Source organism: Neofelis nebulosa, chromosome X (genome assembly GCF_028018385.1).
Source record: "Neofelis nebulosa isolate mNeoNeb1 chromosome X, mNeoNeb1.pri, whole genome shotgun sequence".
NCBI classification, from domain to species: Eukaryota; Metazoa; Chordata; class Mammalia; order Carnivora; family Felidae; genus Neofelis; species Neofelis nebulosa.
Window position 1 is genome coordinate 7,746,579 of NC_080800.1, and position 26,116 is coordinate 7,772,694.

Here is a 26,116-nt window from a genome sequence, read left to right on the forward strand (position 1 = left end):
TCTCCTTGCCTCCCCTCTCTCTCCCCTCCAAATAAATTACTTGCACTTGAAATTTTGTTTCAAGATCTATATCCAGGAGAAGCTAAACAAAGACAGTAGCCCACCTATCAGATGCCTTGAAGGATAGGAACTGGCCCCATGAAGGTGACGGCAACCGTGTGGGCGGAAAAGAGCACGACAATGTGATAACGAACAGAACCAGCCACTCGGGTCGTGCAGCCCCATCTGCCCTCTGTGCAAGAGTCAGGGTGATTTTCCTGATAGGAGAGTCACTGAACCAAGGATGAACATAAGGGGAATGTTTGGCTATAACTCCATTTGTCTATAACATGGGCGTCAGTCACTTTGCCCCATGTCCATAGAACTATAAACTTGTGGAATTTGATTTCTTTTAATAGAGAGCTATTTAAACATTACTGTGCAGATTTTTATGGGAGAATGACACTCTGATATGGTTCTTTGTCTACTAGCAAAGTACAACTTAAAAAGATAACCTGGTGTTCCAATAGCCATGTTCAAATATTTATGAAATACTGGCTTGAATCATAGACTAAAGCACGGAGTTGAAATTGGTTAGTTCTATTGCCAAATACCTTCAGACTTCATTGACTTTGTTGGAATTAGTACAAAAGCAGAGATCAGATCCAAGACTTGTACGAGGATCCTGTGTGGTCCAGAAAATGGTGAGCCTTCACTCGTACATACGAATTAAATACTGAACACATTTACTCTTTAGCTTCTGGGACAGTGAGCAGTCAAGGTGGCGGGACTGACTGCGGAAAGGCCTCTTCTAGCAAAGCGTGGTAAAGTCCTCAGTCGTTCTGGATGGTGACCTTGCTAAGGACAGAAAGTAATTGCGGCATTTGGGAGGCGATGCTGACCATCTGAAGAGGGCTCCCTTTGCTTGCGGCCTGAATTGCAGGCGTTGCTTTGTTAAAGATTCTGAGATTCTTCAAGCATGAAAGGGAGGAGAGGGAATCAAGTCTCTCTACTTCATAGGAAACGTATTAGGACTGCTTCAGAATTAGCCTTGGCTCAGCTTAATGAAATTGCCCCATTGTTCAGCAGCGGCCCACCCAATCCACAGCATTCAAATGGTAGCCCTTCCACTGTAAAAAGCCTTGACATTTAGACAACTTACAAAATGAAGATTATTATTTCTCTTTCCCAGGTTCACAAAAAGAATCGTACCTGCTCAGCCTTTTGAGTCAGCCAACTGTTAGAGGATCCCTATGCCCACGATGGCATTACTGTGTAAAATGCCTGTGATAGGGAGCCAGAAGTTTCTGCGATGAAACTCACCAGCCGGTTTATGCTCGAGAAATCACTGTAGAGGATGGCAAAGTCATCAAGAGACATCAGTTAGAGCCACTCCTCTCCGGTGTCACCGAAGTTTCTCCGGTGGGATTTCATGTGGAAGGCGTCGTTCCTCGAGACTTCCCTCCAGTTCCGGTTAAATGAATTTTCCTTCACTGGCCTGAGATCAGAGAATTCTAATTGCTTCGCCACCCCTTCCACTCGGCACCCACATACAATCTTTGCGTTTCCAAAAGGCCTTAAAATATCGCTGTGACGTGCAACATTACTTTCTTTAATGCCATGAACGTGTGCATAAAATCTGACACTCAGAGCTCACCTTTTATTGCCCACTGTCTATTCATCTGCCTTTAGCCTGCGTGGCCAAACTTCTAGCGTTCAGAGCACGAATCAATGTAGCAATGGAGCAGACAAAGCATCTCCTGATTCAAATGAGACCAATGTCAAATGCTGAAGTGTGTAAATAATTAATCGTGTTTTCTCTGGTGAGTCCAGTTTGATCTTTCATTGCTCGGTGATCCCTGGGGTCTGTGGCGCCCCGAGAAGCAGGGACATTTAGGATTTTTTATTACCAGCTCATAACTAATTTATAGATTACGATGGAGTCAGGTGCACAGATTCAGCGTCTCATCTATCACTACAAGCAGCTCCGGGGTTAAGGGATGGCTACTTCCCAGAAACCAACCAAGAGGAACAAAGATGAGGACCAGGGACGAAGTGCCTATGTCATAGCAGGCACATCTTTCAGCAGAAGCACAAAGGTGTCCGGGTAAGGAATTTCCTACTCACTGAGCCAACCGACGATAAAGTTCTCTCGTTTGGTCCTAAAGGTAAAACCCACTGTATGGCGCACAGCCAAAATATATGCAACCAAACACTGAAATTCTTTATCCAGTTTTCCTCTCTGATTTGCCTTCTTCGGTGAAAATTTTACCAGCACAACTGCGTTAGATGCAAACTTGTACCAAGTACTATTGCTAAGAAAGAAAAAAAAAAGAAGAAGAAGAAGGGGGGGGGACTTTCCTAGGAAAATTTTGTCATGCCAAGAAATGACCTTGAAAGAAGAGGAAAATATCGGAGCTTAATTGCAGCTGTGATCACACATGTGCTATGTCTCCTGGACAACAGCATTGAGTGTGGAGTTCATTTCCTTATGATTTTCCAAAGTGTGTTCTATTATAGGCACATATTGGTATGTGATAGAAAGAAGTGAAAAGCGCAAACACCAAAAGGGCCACTAATCACATACCTTCAAAGAAATCAACAATGGCTTCGGGATGTACATTACATTCCCGAGTTTTACACGGTTTCCTGGAGAGCGTTAATAGTTTTCTGTGAGTGCACTCAAGAATTCCATTTCCATCACAGCCAAGTATGTATTCCCAGCCTCTGACCCCTCAGACGTGTCCGCAACCTCGACACAAAGCTCATTCTCACAGAGCAAAGGCAAGAAGGGCTGCGGAAATAAAACCCAAACCCAGTGGAATCCGCAACGAGTACCAGTGGGATAAAGAAATCTCTGAACATATTCATAAGGAGTGTTTCTTTATGGTACTTTTCTCTGTCTCGGGGACGGCACCGAAGCTGTGCCACATTCTGAAACTGTTGCCATGGCAAAGCGTCTTGTTTTATTGACTATGGAGCACATTGTTGTGTTTAAGTCATGTAAATGATCAGGGTACAAAGGAGAGAGCCCACAGCAGCCCCCAGGCTCAATCACGACAGCACTGGGGTCTTTCCCCCTTGACACATGCCATTTACGCAGCATGGGAAGGCATTTCTCTCAGAAAGCCTCGCTCCCTGGGTGCTGAGGACTGGTCTTTGGAGACATTTAGGAGATCGCCACGTCTTTCAGAATCGCAGGGGAAAAAGAATACGCAATGATGAAGCCCCTGCTTTTGTTTTAAGGCCAGGATAATTCTATGCAAATTTTGCATTTTCTACCTAAGAACACGTTCTTGTTTCCAGGCTGCTGGGCTTGTCTAATCTTTCAACTTTCTATCCGTTTCTGTCACTTAGAGGCATGGTAGGAGACTTTCTCTTTTCTTTCCCGCTTATATCTCAAATATGTGTTTTTAATTAAGTATTTTACTACAGTAGCAATTCACACTGATTAGATGTAATTACAGAAACAAAATATGCAGAATACATTTTAATAACGCCTGCCACCTCTGAGGAAACAATGAGTATTTAATTTAATGATCGCAGTGCTGTTTAAAAGCAACGCAGAGTTGAAAAAAATAGTCATATATTTGGAAACGGAGCTTATTAGTATTTTCGGGTACAAATGTAAGCTAGAGTGCACTATTATCTGGGTTTCAATACTTGTAATTAAAAAAAAAAAACCCAACACTTAGGGCAACATTTGTTTACACGGGGAGTCAAATGACATCCTTTACTAATAAAAGCTTGATCTAGGGGAAATAGCTTCAATTGTGACACTTGGGATTTGAAAAGCGGGGATAATTTGTAGCCCAATTTCCAAGAGAAGGTTCACCATATGAAGATCGACTTTTGCTAGGACTGTGTCAACGGCGCTTTGCAGGTTTTGACACTGTGCGCGCTTATGAAGGATGTTATCGCTGGGGGGAGCTGCATGAAGGGTACCCAGGAGCTCCCTGTACTAGTTTTGTAGCCTCTGGTGTGTCTTACGCTATTTCGAAACACAAAAAATTAGAGCAAAAATCTATGTTTGATGCGGAAGAAAAATGGATTTTTCGAACTCGTAGAGGAATGTGTTGTCTCAGCAAAGCTTCGACAATTCCAATTCCAGAGCAACGTGCCACATTCTTCCCAGCACCTTGTGTCGGTGTCTGGAGTCAGAGGGGTTTTGGATAATGAGTTAACTTTCTCGACGAAAATTCTACTTACCCCACATTTTCAATTCATTCGGAAGAGCATTCTGTAAACAATTATAAAGGAGAGATTTATTTCCTGTTACTGCTTCAGATGCTCTTACAGTCGTTATTAACATGGGATTTACAGGGGCACCTGGCGGGCTTAATTGGAAGGTGACTCTTGATCTCGGGTCGTGAGTTCAAGCGAGCCCCATATTGGGTGTAGAGGTGACTTAAATGTAAATCAGTAAATAAATTAAATAAATAAACTTAAAAGGGAAACTTTAAAGCAGTATTCACAATTCCCACAGACCTGGTTACATCATTGGATCTCACTTCCTTTAACTGCCCTGTTCTCTTTTTTGAAACAGTGGCTAAAATCAGAATTTTGCATTCCTCCTCTTCATGAGTCAAGTTCAGAGATTAAAACAAGAAATATGAACAAGGGGGTCTGGGTGGCTCAGTTGGTGAAGTGTCCGGCTCTTGGTTTTGGCACAGGTCATGATCTCACAGTTTGTGGGTTCAAGATCTGTGTCGGGCTCTGTGCCGACAGTGTGGAGCCTGCTTGAGATTCTCTCTCTGTCCCTCTCTCTCTGCTCCTCCCCTGCTCACTCTCTCTCTCTCAAAAAATAAAATAAAATAAAATAAAATAAAATAAAATAAAATAAAATAAAATGAAATGAAATGAAATGAAATGAAATGAAATGAAATAAATACCTTTGGAAAAGAAACAAAACAAAACAAAACAAAACTAAATGATAACAGGAGTTAGCTACCTCTTTTTAAAAACATTTGGTGAATGACCTAGGAACACTGCCTTCTATATACTGACCTGTTTTCTTCTGTAATAGCTTCATTGACATGCCATTCTCCTATCATATAATTCACTCATTTAATATGTACAAGTCAGCATTTTTTTTTGTATATTCATGGAATTGTGCCACGATCACCACAATCTCATCCGAGAATAGTCTCGTCACCCGTAAGAGAAAATCTTGTATCCATTAGCAATCACCCCCTACTCCTATTACCCTCTGCTCCCAGCCCCAACAACCACTCATCTTTCTTCCATTTCTATGGATTTGCCTAATGTAGACATTTCATATAAATGGAATCATACATGACTATGGCATGTATGAGTACCTCGTTCCTTTTTATTGCCGAATAATATTCCATTGTATGGATGTACATTTTATTTATCCATTCAGCAGTTGATGGACATTTGGGTTGTCTCCACTTGTCGGCTTTTTTTGTTGTTGTTGCTAAAGATATATATGGGCTCTTTTTTTGTTGCTGTTAAAGATACAGATGCTTTTATTCATTTTCTTAAATGTTCATTTATTTTTGAGAGAGAGACAGTGTGAGCGGGGGAGGGGCAGAGAGAGAGAGAGAGGGAGACACAGAATCTGAAATAGGCTCCAGGCTCTGAGCTGTCAGCAGAGAGCCCGACGCGGGGCTTGAACTCACGAACAGTGAGATCAGACCTCAGCTGAAGTTGGACGTTCCACGGACTGAGCCACCCAGGTGCCCCGGAACTGCTGGACTGTTTTCAAAGCGGCTGCACCATTTCACATCCCGCCAAAAAGTCCTTTTCTTCATCTGATCTGACAAAGTCACTCTGATGACTCCTGTCATTTACTGTAATCAGTAAACTTCAGTCCCTTCTCTTACACACTTCTGGGTCTGGCCAGTGGAAACATGGGAGAGTATATATGCTCCACCATGAGTTCAGAAAAGTGATCAGGAATTAAAATGAAAAACAAGGAGGGGGGCGCCTGGCTGGCTCAGTTGGTACAGCATGTGACTCTTGATCTCAGGGTCGTGAGTTCAAGCCCTGTGTTGGGCGTGGAGCCTACTTTAAAGAAAAAAGGAAAGGGTCGCCTGGGTGGCTCAGTTGGTTAAGCGTCCGACTTCGGCTCAGGTCATGATCTTGCAGATTGTGAGTTCGAGCCCCGCGTCGGGCTCTGTGCTGACAGCTCAGAGCCTGGAGCCTGTTTCAGATTCTGTGTCTCCCTCTCTCTGACCCTCCCCCGTTCATGCTCTGTCTCTCTCTGTCTCAAAAATAAATAAACGTTAAAAGAAAAATTAAAAAAAAAAAAAAAAGAAAAAAGGAAAACAAGGGAATTAAGGATGTGGTTTTTGATTCTACATCCGGAGTGTGAACCACCTTTTGGCAAGGAAATTTTAAATTTTCATTTGCACCAAACGTGCACGCACAGACACAATTCAATTGGCCAACAATAAAAAACAAACCAAATCAACCAACCAGTCAAACAGAATGTCTACTTTGGGAGTTTGAACTGTTTTTTATAGCTTTACAGTTTTCAACAGCAAGAGATATTCTTGGCTATGAAGACATCCATGCAAAAGTCCTCACATCTGCTTCTTGCCCACAGACACACAGCTATTTAAAAAAATCTCCAAAGAGGTATGAATAAACCTTTCATAATCGCAAGGATTCTTAAGTTTCTAGACAGGGATTGATACGGACCCTGGCTTTCAAGGCAAGCTGGGACACCTTCTGGAATTTAACACACGTGCTTGTCCCTGGCGAATGCAGTAACAGTCGATGGGAGTTGGATTGGTTCTTTTATGCACAAAACCGGCAACAGTCTGGCTAGCTCTTTCTGTGTGGCCAGAAAGGTGCATGCTGGGAGAGGGATGTGCATGGTCCCTGGAATGGCAATGCTAGGCAGCTGGGGTTGAGGCGGCCATTTCTTCTTCTTCACCTTGATTCTTACAATATCCATCAGTAGGTGTTTTTTGACTCGTTCTTATCTGTGACCTACGTGGCCCGATTTCAGCTAAGCCAATACCAAGCTAGAAGGGAGAACTGTGCGGGATGTTTCTCTCATTCCATCGTCTCCCCTGTGTCACTCCCAACTGTGACAACCACACAGAGCTTGGGCTGTGGAACAGCTTCGAGCAGGGATGGCTGGCAGGTGTTGAGTGAAAATGGAAGAAATGAAGAGGAAGAAGCAATGAGTAAAGAGAAAAAAAAGAGAGCGTGAAATGGGGAGAGAGTCTGTCATGAGGCAAAGGTCAAAGTGGGTAAGGGTGGCAAAGGACAAAACAGACAAGAGAGATGAATCCTTGGGCTGAAGGTGTTAGCAAAGGATACTCTCCCGGGATCACCCCAGTTCCCACTGAGGGCTTCATGTCCTTGGTTTGTGCAGCAATTCACTGATCATGCCGAATTGAGTTTGCAAATGGCTTCAAACCTCAGCAGGAGTTACCAGTGGTTTCTAGATTCTCAAACTGACATCGAAACACAAAATAACCTTGACGAACTGAAATAAAATATTGCAAAGCAAATCGAAGAGATCTCTATCAGGTTATAGAATAGCACACAAATAGAATATCAAAAATTTTAACAATGTTTCTTTCTTTCTTTTTCAGGGAGAGAGGGAGAGGGAGAGGGAGAGGGAGAGGGAGAGGGAGAGGGAGAGGGAGAGAGGGAGTGGGGGAGGGGCAGAGAGAGGGAGAGAGAGAATCCCAAGCGGACTCCACACTGCCAGAGCAGAGCCGGATGCTGGGCTTGAACTCATGAACCGTGAGATCATGATCTGAACTGAAATCAAGAGTCGGATGCTCAACCGACTGAGCTACCCAGGTGCCCCCCAAATCAAAGTTTTTAAAAAACGGGAGGGGGGTTTAGAAAGCTACTCAGCTAACTAATAGCAAGCACTGATTCTCAAAGTCAGTTGAATATGGAGGCACACTAAAGTATTAGAAAGGGCTCCTGAGGAAATCTGGCCAAACTATTTCAAAGGTTCTCTCCCTAGTTCTGAGCCCCACGATTAAAGAGGGATGTGGGGAGGCGGGAAGGAGTTCACAGAAAACCCACAAAGAAGCAAACCCACAAAGAAGATCAAAGGGTTGAAGAAGGGGCCCTGAGAGGAGAGTCAGGGAGCTGAAAAATTCAACCTGAAGAGGAGAAGGTTCTGGAGATCATTTCACTACGGTCCTCAGCTACATGAGGAGCCTTTCATGGGTGAGGTGGCCACCTGTTCTCCATTTCCACTACGGATGGACAGAGGGGCAAAAGGCTTAAATATGCAACATATTAACAATACTCAGTTAATTAAGTACAAGGAATTTCTTGACGTGAGAGATGGCAGACAATGAAATGGGCTCCTGACCGTGGATGGGAATAAGGGATATCCTTCTCTGGTGTCTTAGAAAATAGGTTAAGACTCCCATAGGCTCGGGGTGGCTCACAGACCTTGCCACCTGGAGTTGGGGGAAGGATGGGCGCGTGGCTATATTCTAACATTCCACACCACACACTCGGGTACTTTGGTTTTTACTTCAGACTCACATACGCATCGTTTGCCCGGCCAAATCTCTCACATTTCTAGTCACATTTCAAGACACAAAATGTCTCGCCTGGCATACCACTTTGAGACACAGCCATTTGATCTGTGAAAAAGCGCACTGGAAAATATCTGTTGAAGAGTGGGAATTTCTTGAAGGAAAAAAGTCAGCTAAACAAGACTCACAGGGGTGGGGGTGGGGTAAGGCACCTCGGAGTGCATGCTGGGATTAGGGCTAATTAAGATGTTGACTGAATCTATGCTAATCATGTCCCACCAGACTCTGCTGGATTAGTATGTAAATTGGTAAACTCTGTTCTGAAATTGCCCTACCAGCTGAGGTCTAATTACTGACTAGACATAACAAATAATAATGGGATTTGTATTTTAGGATGTTTAATTATGGAAATACAGGTCTGGAAAAAATACCAGTTGTAGCGCACAGAAAGCAAATTCATAATGTTTTACCGAAGGTTTATGAAATTTTACACCTCTAATAAGAGCACCATGAACTGGGCTGGGGGGGGGGGGGCGTCCTTGCAGAGATCTAGCATTGGGGAAGGAGGACCAGAATCATAAGGATTAATTCGCGGCTGGAGTAATTTCCCCAAAGCTTCTCAAAGACTGTTTCATTGCTGATACACAGCATCTTGTGAGGTTTTAGTTCTATCACCAAAAGCCCTGGAACTCATCCATGTAGAATAACCCAGATGCTATGGATTTAGCACCGCTATCCTGTCGTAGCACGCATTCAGATGGAATTAAAAGCAACAGGCCAACGATCTTTGTAGGAAACTAGGCCCCTTTGTAGGAATCTTCACCAAAATTAGTTTAGGACGTTGAAATCATTGAATTGATAGATCAGAAAGTGGTTCGTCCAATTCTGAAGCGAGAGAGCCTATTTCAGGGTTTTAGAGAAAAGCAGCTTGAGCTCTAGAATTCACCGAATGCGCAGCTTGGGACAGAAACTTCTTTGCAGCCATTCATTGCATCATTCTGTGACCCTTTCCAAAAAGTCACTAACATAGGGAGAGTTACACACAGAATCTCAGACAGAGTGGTGATAGCTGCCTGTATTTGCCCACCATACTGGTGTACCTCACATAAATTTAAAGGCATACGGGTAATCATTAAGTCTTTATTAGGTCTTACATCAGAAAATAAATTATTCATGTTATTCTAATATGTACTGATATCTTTACAGCCCTTCTGCCCTCATGTAGCTAAACAGATCTCATTTGCACATCATTTTTATTTTAATTTAGGACAGTTTTGTTACGAAAATATAAGGCTTAAATGCCTATTATGTCCCAATTACGTGCCAATTTCCCACACTTTTCTTGCGTCTACACAGGGCACTACAAACAAGAGAGATTTCACATAATTAACAAAGGTGGAGGTTTCCCTTGCACGACTAAGAAGTTTTCGAATGTTTGCTCTCGCCGTCACGTGGCAAGAGGAGAGGTGTTACGGACACGATTCAGAAAGGAAGCTTGTGTTTACAGTAGTTTCAAGCCTCTATATAGTTGAAGTTACCTACGTATATGAAAATTAAATTTGTTGATCACCGTACTTTGAATTAGTGACAATAGAGCGTTACCTTCTATAGGGGAGAGTCGCACACCATTACTGTGACCCGAGGCTTTCTAAACTTTGCAATGGAAACTTATTGAATAAGATAATTTTTGCTGGAGACCTCAGGTTATTTGTCTTTGCAGATCTTATTGGCATAGCGATAACTGTATTTATTTAGGGTTCCACTCCGGGTTTTAGCTTCTTTTTTCATTAGTGGAGGGAAAAATCTGAGCAAATTTTCCCTTTCCATATGACACTGAGCTCTCACCTTTAAGCATTGCTATTAAGCCTGCGTGATGACATCTTCCTGTAGGCAATATATCACTGAAAATGTTATTTTAAATGCTATTTCCCAATGCCCAAAGGCACCTGTCAGCAATTATATATTATTTACTATTAAAACTAATCATGACCTACTCTAAGCACTGAACCCGGGGTCAGAAACTCTGGGATGATAATTCTAGCTCTGTCCCCTTGTTGTCATGAGTTTTGGGAGAAGTCAACGTGGGGTTAGAATGTGGGGAAGGTTCACTGAAAGTGTTTTGCCAACACATATGCAAGCAGAGTGTAAGCCTGAACAGATGTCATCTTGAATGTAAATCTAGCTATTGGCTAGCAAGCTATCGGATAAATCTCGCATTTCCTGGAATTCTCACTTTGAGGCAAATGATACAATTGCAGAGAGTTATCTTTTCAACGAATGGCTTTGAAATCCTCTCTCATGAAATCAAGCTGCAGATGATTTTTTTAATTTTTTGTTAAAATTTGCATCCAAATTAGTTAGCATATAGCGCAACAATGATTTCAGGAGTAGATTCCTTAGTGCCCCTTCCCCATTGAGCCCATCCCCCCTCCCACAACCCCTCCAGTAACCCTCAGTTTGTTCTCCATGTTTACGAGTCTCTTCTGTTTTGTCCCCCTCCCTGTTTTTATATTATTTGTGTTTCCCTTCCCTTATGTTCATCTGTTTTGTCTCTTAAAGTCCTCATATGAGTGAAGTCATAGGATATTTGTGTTTCTCTGATTGACTCATTTCACTTAGCATGATACCCTCCAGTTCCATCCACGCAGTTGCAAATAGCAAGATTTCATTGTTTTTGATTGCCGAGGAATACTCCATTGTATATATAAACCACATCTTCTTTATCCATTCATCTATCGATGGACATTTGGGCTCTTTCTGTACTTTGGCTATTGTGGATAGTGCTGCTATAAACATGGGGGTGCATGTGTCCCTTTGAAACAGGACACCTATATCCCGTGGATAAATGCCTAGCAGTGCAACTGCTGGGTCGTAGGGTAGTTCTATTTTTAGCTTTTTGAGGAACCTCCATACTGTTTTCCAGAGCGGCTGCACCAGCTTGCATTCCCACAGATGATTTTTTTAAATCTATTTATTTATTTTTGAGAGACAGAGAGATTGACGGAAGGGCGGAGAAAGAGGGAGAAAGAGAGGATCCCAAGCGGGCTCCGCACTGTCAGTGCAGAACCCAACATGGGGCTCGAACTCACGAACCGTGAGATCATGACCTGAGCTGAAGGCAAGAGTCGACGCTCAACCGACTGGGCCCCCCAGGCGTCTCAAAGCTGCAGATGATCTTGATAAATGGGAATATTGGTTCCAAAATGTGCCTGCCTTCGGTCAAGGGGACATAAGCAAACCCTCCTAGTTTGCTGTTCAAATGGAGTTCAAGTCTGGCCGTGCCATTCCCTGAGGGTCTCGGATTATAAGGAGGAGTCTTTCTAACACATATCACAAGGAGCAAATGAAATGAAATGTATGCCCAACACACAGTGGATACCAGATAACTGTTTGTTAAATAAATGTCCAGTAGAAAAGGTTAACCAGAACAAAATTTTTCTATCACATCAATTAAGAAGCAAAGTTAAGGGGCCAGTTTTCATATGTTCTGAGTGACCTAGCTATAAAAGAAGAAAAAGTATTGCATTCGTATGTATAATATCTTTGGTATTTGTTACCTAATGATTTGTTACCGAATGATGACTACATTACTATATTCCATATATATGATGGATAGAGCTCATCAGCACAGGTCCTGTAACTGCACATTATTATTTCTGCAAAGATTATAGAATAGTTCAAAGAAGATAAAAAGAGAATGTTAAAAAGAAGTGTACATATATCTTTCTTGGTAAGGATGACTTTTCTTTTAAAGACCAACTACAACTGAGTGATACTGAAATCCTCACGCACACAGTACAGCCCCACCCAACAGCCCAGTCGACGATAATGACCATGAAGAACAACCATAGCAAAATACCAGAACCTTAAAAAATGGAAACATCATTTTAGGATTCCTGAGGCATTTGAAACTTTTATGTCAAGGTGGTTCTGCCTGGCACATTGAACCCACGTCCTCGAAGCACACGTAGCTGAGTGAGAAAGTAGATGCTGGGGTTGAAATTTCGCTCTGTCGATCATGATGCTGTGACCTCAGGCAGGTTCCTGAACTTCACGTGTCTCTACGTTGAGTCCTCCTTCTATAAGACAAAGCGAGTTTTATAGCACTGTCATAGGGTTCAATGGGAGGCTGGACAGAAAGCACCCAGCACTGAGTCATTTGATGGACACCTGTAATGCCCCTGCATCTGACCGTCTTGGCCTTCTCGCTGCTTTGCGTCTCCCACTCCTTTTAGAAAAGGACTACACCCTCACTTCGGATTTATCCAGAGGGCCTTGGAACCATTTCATTTCTGATCAGCTCTTTTTTCTGGCTGCAATATGGGTTTCTCTGTGTGGATATAAATTCTTAGAGAGCAGGGGAATAAGATATTTGTTTTATTTTGTCATTACACCCAGTCCAGTGCTCCACACGAATGTTTTCTTTTATCGTGAATAACACGCTGCCGATGGCCAGGAGTCTATAGGAATTTGCCTCAGAAAACTTCACAGTTCATCTTGAAATGTACAGATAGCTCTCATACTAAATATCCCATAAGATTAAAATGAGCTGTTAAGCAAGGCAGTAGAGTGTAAGAATTAAACCCATGGAGCCCGCATTCAGACTACTTGGCTTCCGATCCTTTCCTTCCCCCTTGCCAATGGCTTGAATAGCCTCTCTTTGCCTCAGTTTCTTCATCTGAACAATGGGTTGATAATGCTACTTAATATCTACCTAAGAGGGTTGGATTTTGAACTACGTGAGCAAAGGGGTGTTTCTGGCCACCACTGCTGCCGCAGCTCTGAGCGCAGGGTGCACACGCCTTCTCGGTGTCACCTACCCTCCCTCCCTCCCCATCATCCATCCAAGTTACCTAAGCCACAGAGTCTTTCCTCTCGGCTGTCCTGCCAATGCACTCTTTTTAATATCTCTCAGACTCCTCCCTCTGTCCCTCCTCTCAGAGACTGCCACGTGGCTTGCTCTCAACTCCTCTCTCCTACATTCCTGTTGGTGTCCTAGTCAGGCCTCCATTTCTAGAGGGGTTTTTTCCATAAGCTTGGTAACATGAGAACCTGATTATTTCTCCTCTCCACTTGAAACCCTCCTGTGGCTCCCAATTACCCACAAGAGCATGGAATCAGTAAATATTATAGGGGCACCCGGGGGGGGCTCAGTCGGTTAAGCCGCGACTCTTGATCTTGGCACAGGTCACGATCCCACGGTTCGGGAGCTGGAGCCCCGCGTGGGGCTCTGTGCTGACAGCTCGGAGCCTGGGGCCTGCTTGGGATTCTCTGTCTCCCTCTCTCTCTGCCCCTCCCCTGCTCGTGCTCTCTTTCTCTCTCTCTCTCAAAATAAACAAACTAAAAAAATTTTTTTACAAAGAAATATTTTAAAAGGTGTGGTGGCCAGGACAACGGCCCCCCAAAGACGTCCGTGCTCTAATTCTCCAACCTTGTGAACATGTTACGTTACGTGGCAAATGGGACTTGGCAGCTGTTATTAAGGATGTTGGGCGGGGAAGATTCTCTTGGATTAGCTTCGTGGGTCTAATGTGATCCCAAGGATCTTTATAAGAGAGAAGGAGGCGGGAGAGTCAGACTCAGAGAAGGAGATGGGCCGATGGACAGAAGTGAGAGTGACGTGGAGGCCATGAGCCAAGGAATGTGGGCGGCCTCTAGAAACTGGAAAAGGAAGGAACAGATGCTCCCCTGGAGCCTCCAGAAGGAATGCAGCCGGGCTGGCATCTCGGTTTGAAACCCATCTCGGGCTTCAGACCGATAGGGCTGTAGGAAAATGCGTAAAAAACATGTAGTGTTTTAAGACACTTCCTTTTGGGTAATTTGTCACAGCAGTGATGGAAAAGCAATTCGCAGGCAACTGGATAGCTAGTGCCGACTAAATAAACGTGTTGAGGTCAGTCAATGGCTGTGCTGTGAAGGGGCCAGACCTGCATCGATACTTTAGAAGTCTTTTTCCTTAATGCCGCGCCATTGTTTCCTTTCTCTCAACTAATAGCTTTCGAAGGCGGGGGGGGGGGGGGGGGGGGGGGGGGGGGGGGGGCGGGGGTGGGGAATGCATTCCCGAGGTTTCCACAACCCAGTCCTTTCCTCTGCTTCCCTGTTGGAGGCGGGAAGCCAGGCGAGTGGGGACGGAAACGCACGTCTCTATACAAAGAGAGGAGACTGGAGCGTTTTCTATTCTAACCTAATATGTTGTTTCTGTCTTGATGTTCCAAAAGCAGTTTTTACACATAAACATGTACGGCACCTGTCCGATCCCTGCTTACATTATGTCCGCTGTCAGCTCATAAAGGAACTCGGGGAACAGGCTGAAACTGTCAAGGGAGATTCTCTGGAAGCATTAAGATAAGCTGTAGGGAATTATCAATTGATATGGGATCTGGGAAGAAAGACGGGGGAGGGGGGGTGTTAAGAGGGCCATACAGACGTGGCTAAAAAGTGCTTTCTTTTGTTGGCTACCCTAGCAGTTGCGCGACATGATTTCATTCTTTAATCATCGGGGCTTCGGTGTCCTCATCTTTAAAATGGGCCTAATAATACCCATTTTGCAGAGCCGTTGAGAAGATTAAATAATAACATGCTTGTGAGGAGGCCAAGGCAGTGTCTGCTACGTGGCAAATTCAAGAAACATTCATTTCTTTCCCATGATGCCCTTTTCCCACTGATAGCACCGTGAGTCATGTACATTATGGTGACATATCATTTAACAAAGCAAACGCACGTGACCAAAACCATGTGACAGAAAAAAAGAAAAGACCTAATATATCAAGGGAAAACATGAGAAGGGACAGTCATTTATAAGCTGGAAAGATTTGAAGCTGGCTCAAACGTGTCGCTCCTTATTTTCCGAACTTGTACAAAGGCCAAATTAATTCATTAATTCATGAGAAATCTTATTTTTGAATTATTTAAATGCCCAGCGATGAGACTAATGCACAGCAGGTCTTGTGCAGTGTGAGAGGATTATGGATGAACCCAACTCCCAGGTTCTAAGTAGCCAGTAATAGACTTTAATGTATCAATAATTCAGAAGAATGAGCATTTTCTGTTAGTGCCGAAACCACACCAGCAACTGTGAGAACGGCAAAGGTTGGTCTTTTCCCTTCTAGCCTTGGCTGTCTCTGTGAGGAACTGCACCAAAATAGAGTTTTCATCTCTAACAGCAAACGTGGGCCACACCAGTGACACCCGGGCACTCAATAAATGTACGCCAGATGAACGAAAATCTCACAGGGCAGTAGTGAAAAACAACCCGCCAAGGTATTTGAAAAGATCAACCTGGAAAGAAAATCAATTCTAATAAACCCAATGCTCTCAGGCTCGGATATTATGAAGGTAAATAGTCTTCGAGACTGAAATGATCAGAACTTGAAAACCTCCCAGGTGTCCTCGGAGTCCGCAGATAAATTGATTAGCTGCAATTTCACACTCAGAACCCCCAAATTAACAGCCCGCCTTCCGTAAGCGATTCCCAGAGGCAAAGATAAAACTGTTGGGTTGAATTCACATTTTCAGTTGTAGAAGAATAAACTGAAATTGAAAGGGAATCGGCTCCCCCCCCCCTTTTTTTGGTAAAGCATCCGGCAGACAAATGATGAACTCATTGTAAAGAAAGAGCGTATGTGTTTTTCAAGTGTTCATGTTCACGTGCGCGCAAAGAAGCTATGTAAATAGCCACATACCTTTTAAGAGAGTTGATTGTTACGAACGAAATAAATGACACGCATTTTCAATTTTGGAATATTCTAATAATCAGGTCATCGAAGACTGCAGAATTAGGTAGAAAAAGCTCTCTGGGCCTAATTTCAATTGAAGTTAAAACTGCAGACCTGGGCAACTGGTTGGTGTTGAATCATTTGACTCGATCATTGTTTTCATGACGCAAAGATTCAACTGGAATGATAGTAAGTGGAGGATTTGGTATATGTTAAGTTAAGAAACTCAACACCTGCCATCAGAACTTTGCGTGGAGCATGGCTTCTGGTTTTATTTTAATGAGAAGAACAACAGCGCAGAGAGCCAGCTACATGAGGCGGCGTCCAAACTTTCTTGGGGGGGGGGCGGACAACGACAGCAGGGAGGACCACCCACTCCTTGTGGGGTGGGGGAGGGGCTGGCAGGGTTCGCAGGAATTCGGTTCTCAGCTCTGAGAACAGGCTTCTGGATTTGTCCCTCACAGGGACAGCAGCTGTCTGTTGCTCATATCTTCTCCATACCTAGTCCGACTCAGGACTTCGGTAGTCTTTGCAGAATAATTTGCCTCAAACTAAATTTCTAAACTATTCCTGCTTAAGTTTCCCAAGGTACAATAAGAGGATGTATGTACAGATAGATAGATATCGATATCGATAATATGTATATAAATATCTAGATATAAAACAAAAGTGTGTGTATTTACATACGTGTATGTGTGTGTGTGTGTGTGCATATATATGTATAATATATCCACACAAATACCAAAATTCATTCTAAAACCAACAAAATGGAATATTTGGGAACAACACGTGCCGAGTAACGTGTGGCAAGCTGAGTCCTTGAAAACGCTGAAGGAGACGTGGCACCTAAACTTTCTGACTCTGGGGTGGCTTCCTCATTTCTTGTTTCCAATGAGGATGCTGGCTGAGTACCAAGTAGAGAATACATACTTCTACACGACTAACTCAAAATTCCATTTTCCTCATTTTAGTGGGACCCCTCTCCCCTTATCTCATGCCATCTGGAACTTACTTTGGGGGCCACTGGGTTTATTAGCAGTGGTGTGGGTCTGCACAGTCCTAGTTACACAGCCCTAGGTGAAACGTGCATTCTCATAGGAAAACAGGCGATTTGGGATTTTCCAGAAAGGCCCGATCCCCCCCCCCACCCCATGCAGCTATACCTCCAAATGAATCAAATTTAGATAGAAGTCCTTTAAAAATATGATCATCCTATATAAAAATACGATTACCCAGGTGCATTCGTATATGGAGTATGGTTTCCACGTGCGCATATGCTTTGTTTAAGTCAGTTGCTCCAAAGTGACGCTAATCAAGTTTGGGAAAAGTAAAAATGACGCTATGGCTACCAGCCCTTTGTGCGGGGGAAACGGCGCCTTTCTCACGCGTTAGGCAGAGACAATGCAGGATGTCCCCAGAATCGCCAACCCATCTCCCTTCCTTCCAACACGGATACTTTAATAAAGCAACTAGAGTAGCATCTCAGAGCAGTAGGAAAACAACAACAACAACAACATGAGCCTTACCAGTTTCTCCTACGGTAGACGAAGGAAAAGAACCCCCACCCCCGGCCGCTGTAGGCCAGGGACCTGGGTGTCTCAGAGTCACTTCGGTGAGGGGACCAAGAAAGCTGAAGTCTTCCTTCCCTCTGCCTGGTTTCTCCCCAGCAACCTCTCAGGATCTTTCTCACAAAGCACTCTCCTATTCTCTAATCCCCTCGCAAGGAGAGCCGGCACACACACCGAATGACTTGTGCAGAACCGCCTCTCCTGGGGAGCGGGAGGGAGGGGGGGGGCGGAGGGTGTTTGCGGGCATTGATCCCTGCCAGGCGGATCCTCACGGAGGCATCCGGCCCCCTGCGCTCCTCCGCCGCGGGACACGCGGTACCAAACCCCGGGCCGGGCCGGCTCCCTGGCCAGGCGTGGGGACCAGCATTCTGAGCTTGCCGGTACCCTGGGTACCCTCCGCGCCCCGGGCGGTATCTCCCAGGGATGGGAAAGGTGGCTCAGCCTAAACCTTCACCTCCCGACACTCCCTCCCGGGACAGAACGGGTGCACCCAAGTTGCGCAGAAATCGGCCGGAAGGTTTGTCCGGGGGCTCATTTGCCCCCGAAGTGCAGAGAGACTGGAGCGCGAAGAAAAGGCGCATCATTAAACATGACAACGGGGATCTGCACGCTCGCTCAGAGGTCCCGAACAGGGCCGTTTTCGCAAGAGTTCTTTTTTTTGGGGGGGGGGGAACCCCGGCAAACACAAGCGCCTCGCTGAGCGGCGGGGCACGACCCTTTTTAAGATTTACAGTTTACCTGATCTTCCCGGAGGACAGGCTTCACCCTTGTATTTTACAGCAACAGTCACACCTTCCAGATCCAAATCCCCCTCTCGCTGAAGGCAAATACCTCATATGTGTTTCCCACATGCCAGAATCAATGTGGAATGCCCCCCTCTCCCCTCAAGATTTCGAAAAGAAGACTTACCTTTTGCTTCTATCATTTAAAGCCCCGGAACAGATAAATCAAGGGGGAGACAAGCAGATGGCCCGATTCTACATTTTGCAAAGAGGGCTGTTTGCCTCCGAGTCATTATTTCTAAGGAAACGCTGCTGTGCTGCTGTCTCTGTTCGGCAGCGTGCCATTTGGGCCTTTGAAACAAAATGAATCTGCTTCACACCACGAGCTCTACCGCATCCTAACACTCCCCTCTCTCCAAAGAAAACCGCCTCCGCTTGGTGACAATGCCACATCTCCATGGCAAGCGTGGACCTGGGGCGCACGGCAAATGCTATGACTTCTCCGTCCTGCCTGACTTCAGTTTTCCGATTCCGCTTTGCTGGGGTTGTGGACGCAGGACAGGGTACCAAACGTAGTGGGCAGAGAATCCAGGCCGAAGAAAACAAAAGCACAGAACTCAATAGTCTAAGAGTTTAGTACCTGAGAGCAGAATAGTAAGACCTACAAAAGGGACATTTTCCTTGTCTTTTTATATCGACATTAAACCCTCGCACGATGACACCACTATCTTTCTGTTGTGCACCATTTAAGAGATTTTGCATTAAAATTACACGCGAGCAACTGCCACCATATTCAAAGTGTCTGTACAGGGGCCCCCCCGGGGTGGCTCGGGCGGTTAAGCGTCCAACCTCTACTCAGGTCATCATCTCGCGGTCCGTGAGTTCGAGCCCCGCGTTGGGCTCTGCACTGGTGGTGTTGAGCCTGCTTGGGATCCTCTCTCTCTACCTCTCTCTCTCTCTCTCTCTGCCCCTTCCCCACTGGCACTCTCTCTCAAAATAAATAAATAAACTTAAAAAAAAATAAAGTGTCCGTATAAAGACTTTCAGATTTAACTGGAACTCATTGAATATCACATTTTCCTCCTCATTATCTACTGACATATAGCTCTTGAATTAACCTTGGCCTCTTTGCCCATTTCTGCATCTCAGTTATTCTCTGCACTAATCCGTGCCACCCATCTTAACATTTAAGATAATACTTGGGAAATCCACTTGAACTTCGAATACAAAGTTACTTGCAAGTAAAAGCCCTAATATCTTAAAGATTTTCATCACCACCTCTGTCCTTTTCACCCACTTACATTTTGGATGTTTAGCACAAGGAAAGGAAAGGACCCAGAAGGTATCTATAGCTACATCCACATCTACATCTATTTAAGATATCTATCTAGTGATGAATGGCCCATAAATCTATCTACGTAAAAATAAAAAACTTTCACATGGCAAAAAGATAGCATAAGCCAAGTCAAAAGAAATGATGGGAGGTGCCTGGGTGGCTCAGTCGGTTAAGTGTTGGTTTCAGCTCAGGTCACAATCTCACGGTCCGTGAGTTGGAGCCCTGGGTCGGGCTCTGTGCTGACAGTGCGGAGCCTGCTTGGGATTCTCTGTCTCCCTCTCTCTCTCTGCCCCTCCCCTGCTTGCTGTCTATCTCTCTCTCTAAATAAATAAACATTAAAAAAAAAAAAAAGGAAATGGTGAGCTGGGACAGAGGGCTAATCTCCTTCATGTTTCACAAGCGCCTAAACTTTGAAAAGAGAAAAGCCTACCACCCAAACGAAAAATGGGCAACGGTTATGCAACACAGGAGATGTATAACTGATCCTGAAATATACAGAAAGGTGTTCTTTCTCATTTGCAATAACAAAAATGCAAATGAAAGCTATCCCAAGGTATGGTTTCTTGCCCGACAGAGTAGACCAAATCCAAGGGCACAGCCCCATACCACCATTGGTGAGGCCCTGGGGAAACAGGTGCTCTCACAGGTTGCTGATGGAAGTACAAAATACTGCCACAAATACGGAGGGAATTTGGCAGGAAGTGGTAAGTTGACAGATGCCTGTACCCTTCCATCCACAGACTCGTAAGCCTAACATGTCACACATTCAAGCAAAATCACAGAAACGACACAGATGCCCAGCAGTAGACTGATGCAACTGCGGAAAGGGATGTCCCATCTCCGAGCCCCCCTCTGGACGAATGCCCAGGTAACCAAAACAAGGTGTGGAGAAAGGCATGGGCGGAGATCGATGAGGAAAGTGCAGTGGGAAGACTAGAAGCCTATATACGCATATGCCTATATTTGCCAAAAAAAAGGAAATCTGGAAGGGTGACCGAGAATCTAACAAAAATAGTTTCTTATAGGGAGAGGGAGTGAATGGGGTGGAAAGGGAAGAAGTGGACATAAGACTCCTCTGTGTCTACTCATTCTTTCATGTCAGGGGTTGGCAAACCAAGGCCTGATGTCCAAAAGGATCCTCGGCTTATTTTTGTAAATCAAGTTTTATGAGAACACGGCCATGCCCATTCATCGCATATTGTCCATGGCTGCTTTCAAGCCATGGTGGTGCAACTGAGTTCCTGTGCTGAGTGGTGAACCGCATGGCCTCCAGAGTGAAAAATGTTTACTATCTGGCCTTTTACAGAAAAAAGCTGCTGCTCCCTAATCTGTGTGATGAGTTTTAGCACAACGCAAGAGACAGTCGTAAGAAGGTGCGGTAGACGTCCCTACATTTACGGTAGAAACCGTCAAAGATGGTAAGTTGAGGTCCGAGTACTTGTGTTCAAGTCCTAGTTGTCTCTGATCATTTAGCTTCCCTGGATTTGCTTTCATCATCTACAAAGTGATGACTCCTTGGCTTGTTATGAAGCGTAAATGAAACAAGGAAAACAAATATGGAAGCACCTTGTAAACCCTAAACTACTATACCACCTAAGATATTATTATTAATCTTATTATATTGGAAGGTGACAGGTACACACATACGTAATTAGTAAGGACAATTAATAATAGGATAGCCATGATGCTATAAATTTGCAGAACTTAACATTAAAATGTTGCCTTTAGGGGCTCCTGGGTGGCTCAGTTGGTTGAGCGTCCGACTTCGGCTCAGGTCATGATCTCGCAGTTCGTGGGTTCGAGCCCCGCGTCGGGCTCTGTGCTGACGGCTCAGTGCCTGGAGCCTGCTTTGGATTCTGCGTCTCCCTCTCTCTCTGCCCCTCCCCGCTCACACTCTGTCTCTCACTCTGTCTCAAAAAGAAACATTAAAAAAGGATGTTTTTTTAAAGAAAAAAAAAACATTGTCTTTAAACTTTTCTCCACTTAAGGTTTTCTCCATTTTTAGGTTATAATTATATCAGCTCTGGTCACATGGTAACTCTCAGCACTTGTCTGTCCTCTCCAACCAGTCAAGCCATTGTGGCTGGTCAGCTGACAATATTGACTCAGAGGTAAAGCCCTACCCAAGACAAGGTCGGTCTTCACACTGCAGTAGAATTATTTAATCTTCAGAAAGGTCTAGAAATTTCTAGACTTGAAGATATCTTTCAGTTCTAGCAATTAAAATCCACCTAATAAAGTTATCTTACTATGAAGGGTGGTATATTAAGTGACTAAGTGTATCTGGAATCCATCTGGGGATTATATGTGACAAATACATATTCAGGCTTGAGTAAGAAACTCTGATCCTCAAAGTTCAAGTTTGTATCATCACTTTTTCTTCTTAATTTAAATATTTGAACGATTTACCTTTAACTTGAAAGCCAGAATTTCTTTTCGATAGAAATATCAGTAGTTTTTTTCCTATACTCAATGATCTTTCCTTTTCAGTTATCAAATCTCTAGTGACTGATTTTGCCAAAGCATTTTATTTTTTTAATGCTTATTTGTTTTTGAGAGAAAGGAAGAGACAGAGCACGAGTGGGGGGCGTGCAGAGAGAGAGGGAGACACGGAATCCGAAGCAGGCTCCAGGCTCCGAGCTGTCAGCACAGAGCCCGATGCAGGGCTCGAACCCGTGAGATCGTGACCTGAACCGAAGTCAGACGCTTAACTGACTGAGGTACCCAGACGCTCCCAAAGTATTTTAAATTTAACTACTTCTAAACCATACATATCTGTGAGCCTCTAAACTGCATTAAAGTGAATTGCCCCAGATTTGCATCAAAATCCCTTAAAATATGCATGTCATTTGACCTGTACTACTTTTAGGGAATAATATTGAGGAAATAATGCTACACATACCATCCCGTACACAGACACAGACACACACGCACGCATGCGTGTGTGCACGTGTGTGATGTTTATATTAGGAAAGCAACAACAACAACAACAACAACAACAACAACATCAAAACACTAGTAATGCCTGAAACGTCTAAAAGTAAGGAGTCCGCTATAAAAGGTGTAGTGCGGTCATTCAAAGGAACATTGCTATTCCCGGTATCTACTGCTGTGCAACAAACTACCTGGAAATTTACTGACTTAGGAAACAAGCCGCATGCATCTTTCTCACAAATCTGTGTTTTTGGAAGGGCTCAGTGGGGACAGCTGCCTCGGTTCTATTTGGCATCGGTTGCTGCGGCTTGGAGGTTGGAGTCATCTGAAGACTCACTTATCACATGGTTGGCAGTTGATGCTGGCTGTTGCCTGAGACCTTAGCTGGGGGCTGCTGGCTAGAACAGCTACACACAGCCTCTCCCATGTGTCACGGGCTTCCTCATAATGTGGTGGCTGGCTTCCAAGGCTGAGTGTCCTAAGGTAAGCAGAAACTATCACTTTTATTTATTTTATTTTATTTTATTTTATTTTATTTTATTTTATTTTATTTTATTTTATTTTGTTAATGTGTATTCATTTTTGAGAAAGAGAGACAGAGCATGAGCAGGGGAGGGGCAGAGAGAGAAGGAGACACAGAATCCAAAGCAGGCTCCGGGCTCTGAGCTGTCAGCACAGAGCCCGATGCAGGGCTTGAACTCACAAGCTGTGAGATCATGACCTGAGCTGAAGTCAGACGCTCAACTGACTGAGCCCCCCAGGCGCCCCAAAACCATCAACTTTTGTGATCTCTCTTGGAAGTCGTATGGTGTCACTTCTAGTGGATTGAGGCAGTCATAAAGCTTCACCCAGGTTCAGGGTAAGGGGACATAGATCCTTCCTCTTGGTGGGGCATGACAAGGTTCAGAAAGTGACGCGGGTGGGGGGTGAATAAAAAGGGTGCTGTCCCTATTTTGGGAAGTATAATCTTTCTTAATTATGCAGGCATTAGAAGGATATAGCAGATCTATGTTTATTGGCATGAAAGGACATTCCAATGCCAGTGAATGCTGAGTTGACAGAAGAGCAAATATGATGCCATCCAGTAGAAATACCACGGGCACCTAATAGACACTCAATAAACCTTTGTCGAATAAATCTTTGTGCAGAAATGAATTCTGTTTTATGTTCATGTCTATATTGTTTAATGTTTATTTGTTTACTTAGAGAGAGAGAGAGAGAGAGAGAGCATGTGTGAGTGTGGGAGGGCAAGAGAGAGAGAGGGAGAGAGAGAATCCCAAGTCGACTTCCTGCTGTCAGCCCAGAGCCTGACCCGGGGCTTGATCTCAGGAACTGTGAGCTCATGGCCTGAGCCGAAATCGAGAGTCAGCCGCTCAACCAACTGAGCCACCCAGGCACCCCGCATCGTGTCTTTTTTAAAGTGTCATGATTTTTCATCTTTAACAACTCTATTGAGAGATCATTTACAGATCATAAAATTTATCCACTTTGAATGACTTTTAGTAAATTCACCAAGTTCTGTATCCATCACCACAAGTCAGTTTTAGAACCTTTCCATCATCCAAACAAGACCTCTGTGCCAGTTTGCAGTTTCTCCCTGTTCCTCTCCTCGGGCCCGGGCCACTCCTTCCTGTTTCTATAGATCTGTCTTTTCTGGACAGTTAATACCAATGGAATCACACAGCACACTCTTTTTGAACATCATCCATGTAGTAACATGGATCATGACTCCATTGGTTTTTATCGCTGAACAGTATGTGCAGCTGTTCATCAAACGTACCATAAGAACACTCAGGTGTAACCATTTCTTTGGGTCTTCGTTTCTTTATGAAGTCTCTTGAGTCACGTGAAATTTATATTAAATGTATGCTATTCTCTTGTTACTCTGTCTTTTGTTACAGAGGCCCCAGCCACTAGTGGACATAGAAAGGTAGAAGAAAAATATACTTGTCCTCTCCTCCAAGAGTATTTGCGTTTGGTTGATTCATTCCACAAATCCGTATCAAGTGTCTCTTGTGTGCCGGTCCACTGTCCTAGATGATGAGTTGATACTGACGTATAGGAAATGAACGGTGTCCCTGTTTTCCAGGGGTTTTAGTCGATTTGGGGGAAAACCCCTCAACTTGAGGGAATAATACAGTGCACAAGAACTACGGAATGAGAGGTACAAGTGGCATTCTAGCACGGCGCAGCAAAATCTAACTTCTATGGTTTTGTGAGCATCCCCTTGGAACTCCAGACTCGGGAGAAAGATTATTTTAAGCTGAAGACATCTGAGATTCAACAGATGCGGAAGGAAGTCTTTCTCGGCGCTTTCCTTATCTGACTGAAAGCAGAAACTTCTGGGCAATGAGGACTGCCATAAACTCCCTCTTCCGAGTGGCTTCTACTCCTCGGAGAGAGACCAAGGGTAAACCTACCAGAAATCCCCCCTCCAGGGGAGCCTCATGGTCATGGAGAAGACAGAAAGGTTACTGGTACCTGCATAAGCAAGCATTATCATAAACATTTTTTCTCCTAAAAGCCCGTTTGGCTTGCCTAAAGAACCCCCCCCCCCATAGGAGTCTTTTCTCCCCACTGTTTCCCCTAAGTTAGGTATAAGCCCCAAATTCTAACCACCCCTTGGAGTTACTCATCACCAAGCCTTCCCACCACCAAGCCTTAAGGGCATTGCACATGTCAGCAGACTCTGCCTGTTCTCTTGCTCATCTGTCTGTCAGTTGAAATGTGCAGCTCCCCGCCCCCCTCCCCCAATCTCTAAACCTAAGAACGTAGAGGAAAGGCTTTTCCTTCCCAACAGTTTTTTTTTTCCTAGAAGAACCACTTCCATGAAGAATAAATAGGAATTAACCAGGTAGGGTGGGAGGGATGGTGGAGAGCGGTCCAGGGAGAGAGTCCTGTACAAAGACCAAGAACTAAGAGAGAACAACACTCGGGGCGACAGAGGTGAAAGCTCACCAGGGCCGAAATGTGAGTTGTAGAAAGGAGGGTGACAAAATAGGGTTAGAAAAATATGCAGGGGCTAGGCTGTGCTGTCCAATATGAAAGCCACCAGCTCCGTGTGATGACTGATCATCTGGAATGTAGCAAGTCTGAGGGGTGCTGTAGATGGAAAAATACACACCAGAGTTCAAAAACTTAGTATGAGAAAAGAATGTAAAATATCTCATTAATAATTTTTAAAAGACTGCTTGTATGTTGAAATGATACTAACTTGGATGTCGGGTTAAAGCAAATACATTGTTGAAATCAATTTTTTAAAGGTTTTATTTATTTCGAGAGAGAGAGACAAAGATGGGGGGGAAGGGGCAGAGAAAGAGAGAGAAAAAATCCTAAGCAGGATTCACACTGCAGCGTGATTCACACTGCAGCG

The 26,116-nt window shown here is 44.2% G+C and overlaps 1 protein-coding gene across 3 annotated transcripts in view; it reads right to left on the bottom strand.

The window, feature by feature from the left end:
• Positions 1-26,116, bottom strand: part of MID1 (midline 1) — a 588,063-nt gene that overhangs the window by 180,910 nt on the left and 381,037 nt on the right. The window contains exon 1 of one of the 3 annotated variants that reach the window (XM_058713625.1): positions 17,710-17,842. The exons of the other annotated variants lie outside the window; for them this stretch is intronic. The gene's annotated coding sequence lies outside the window, so the exon portion shown is untranslated. Of the gene's footprint in view, positions 1-17,709; positions 17,843-26,116 lie in introns of those variants that run through there. 3 annotated transcript variants of the gene reach the window in all.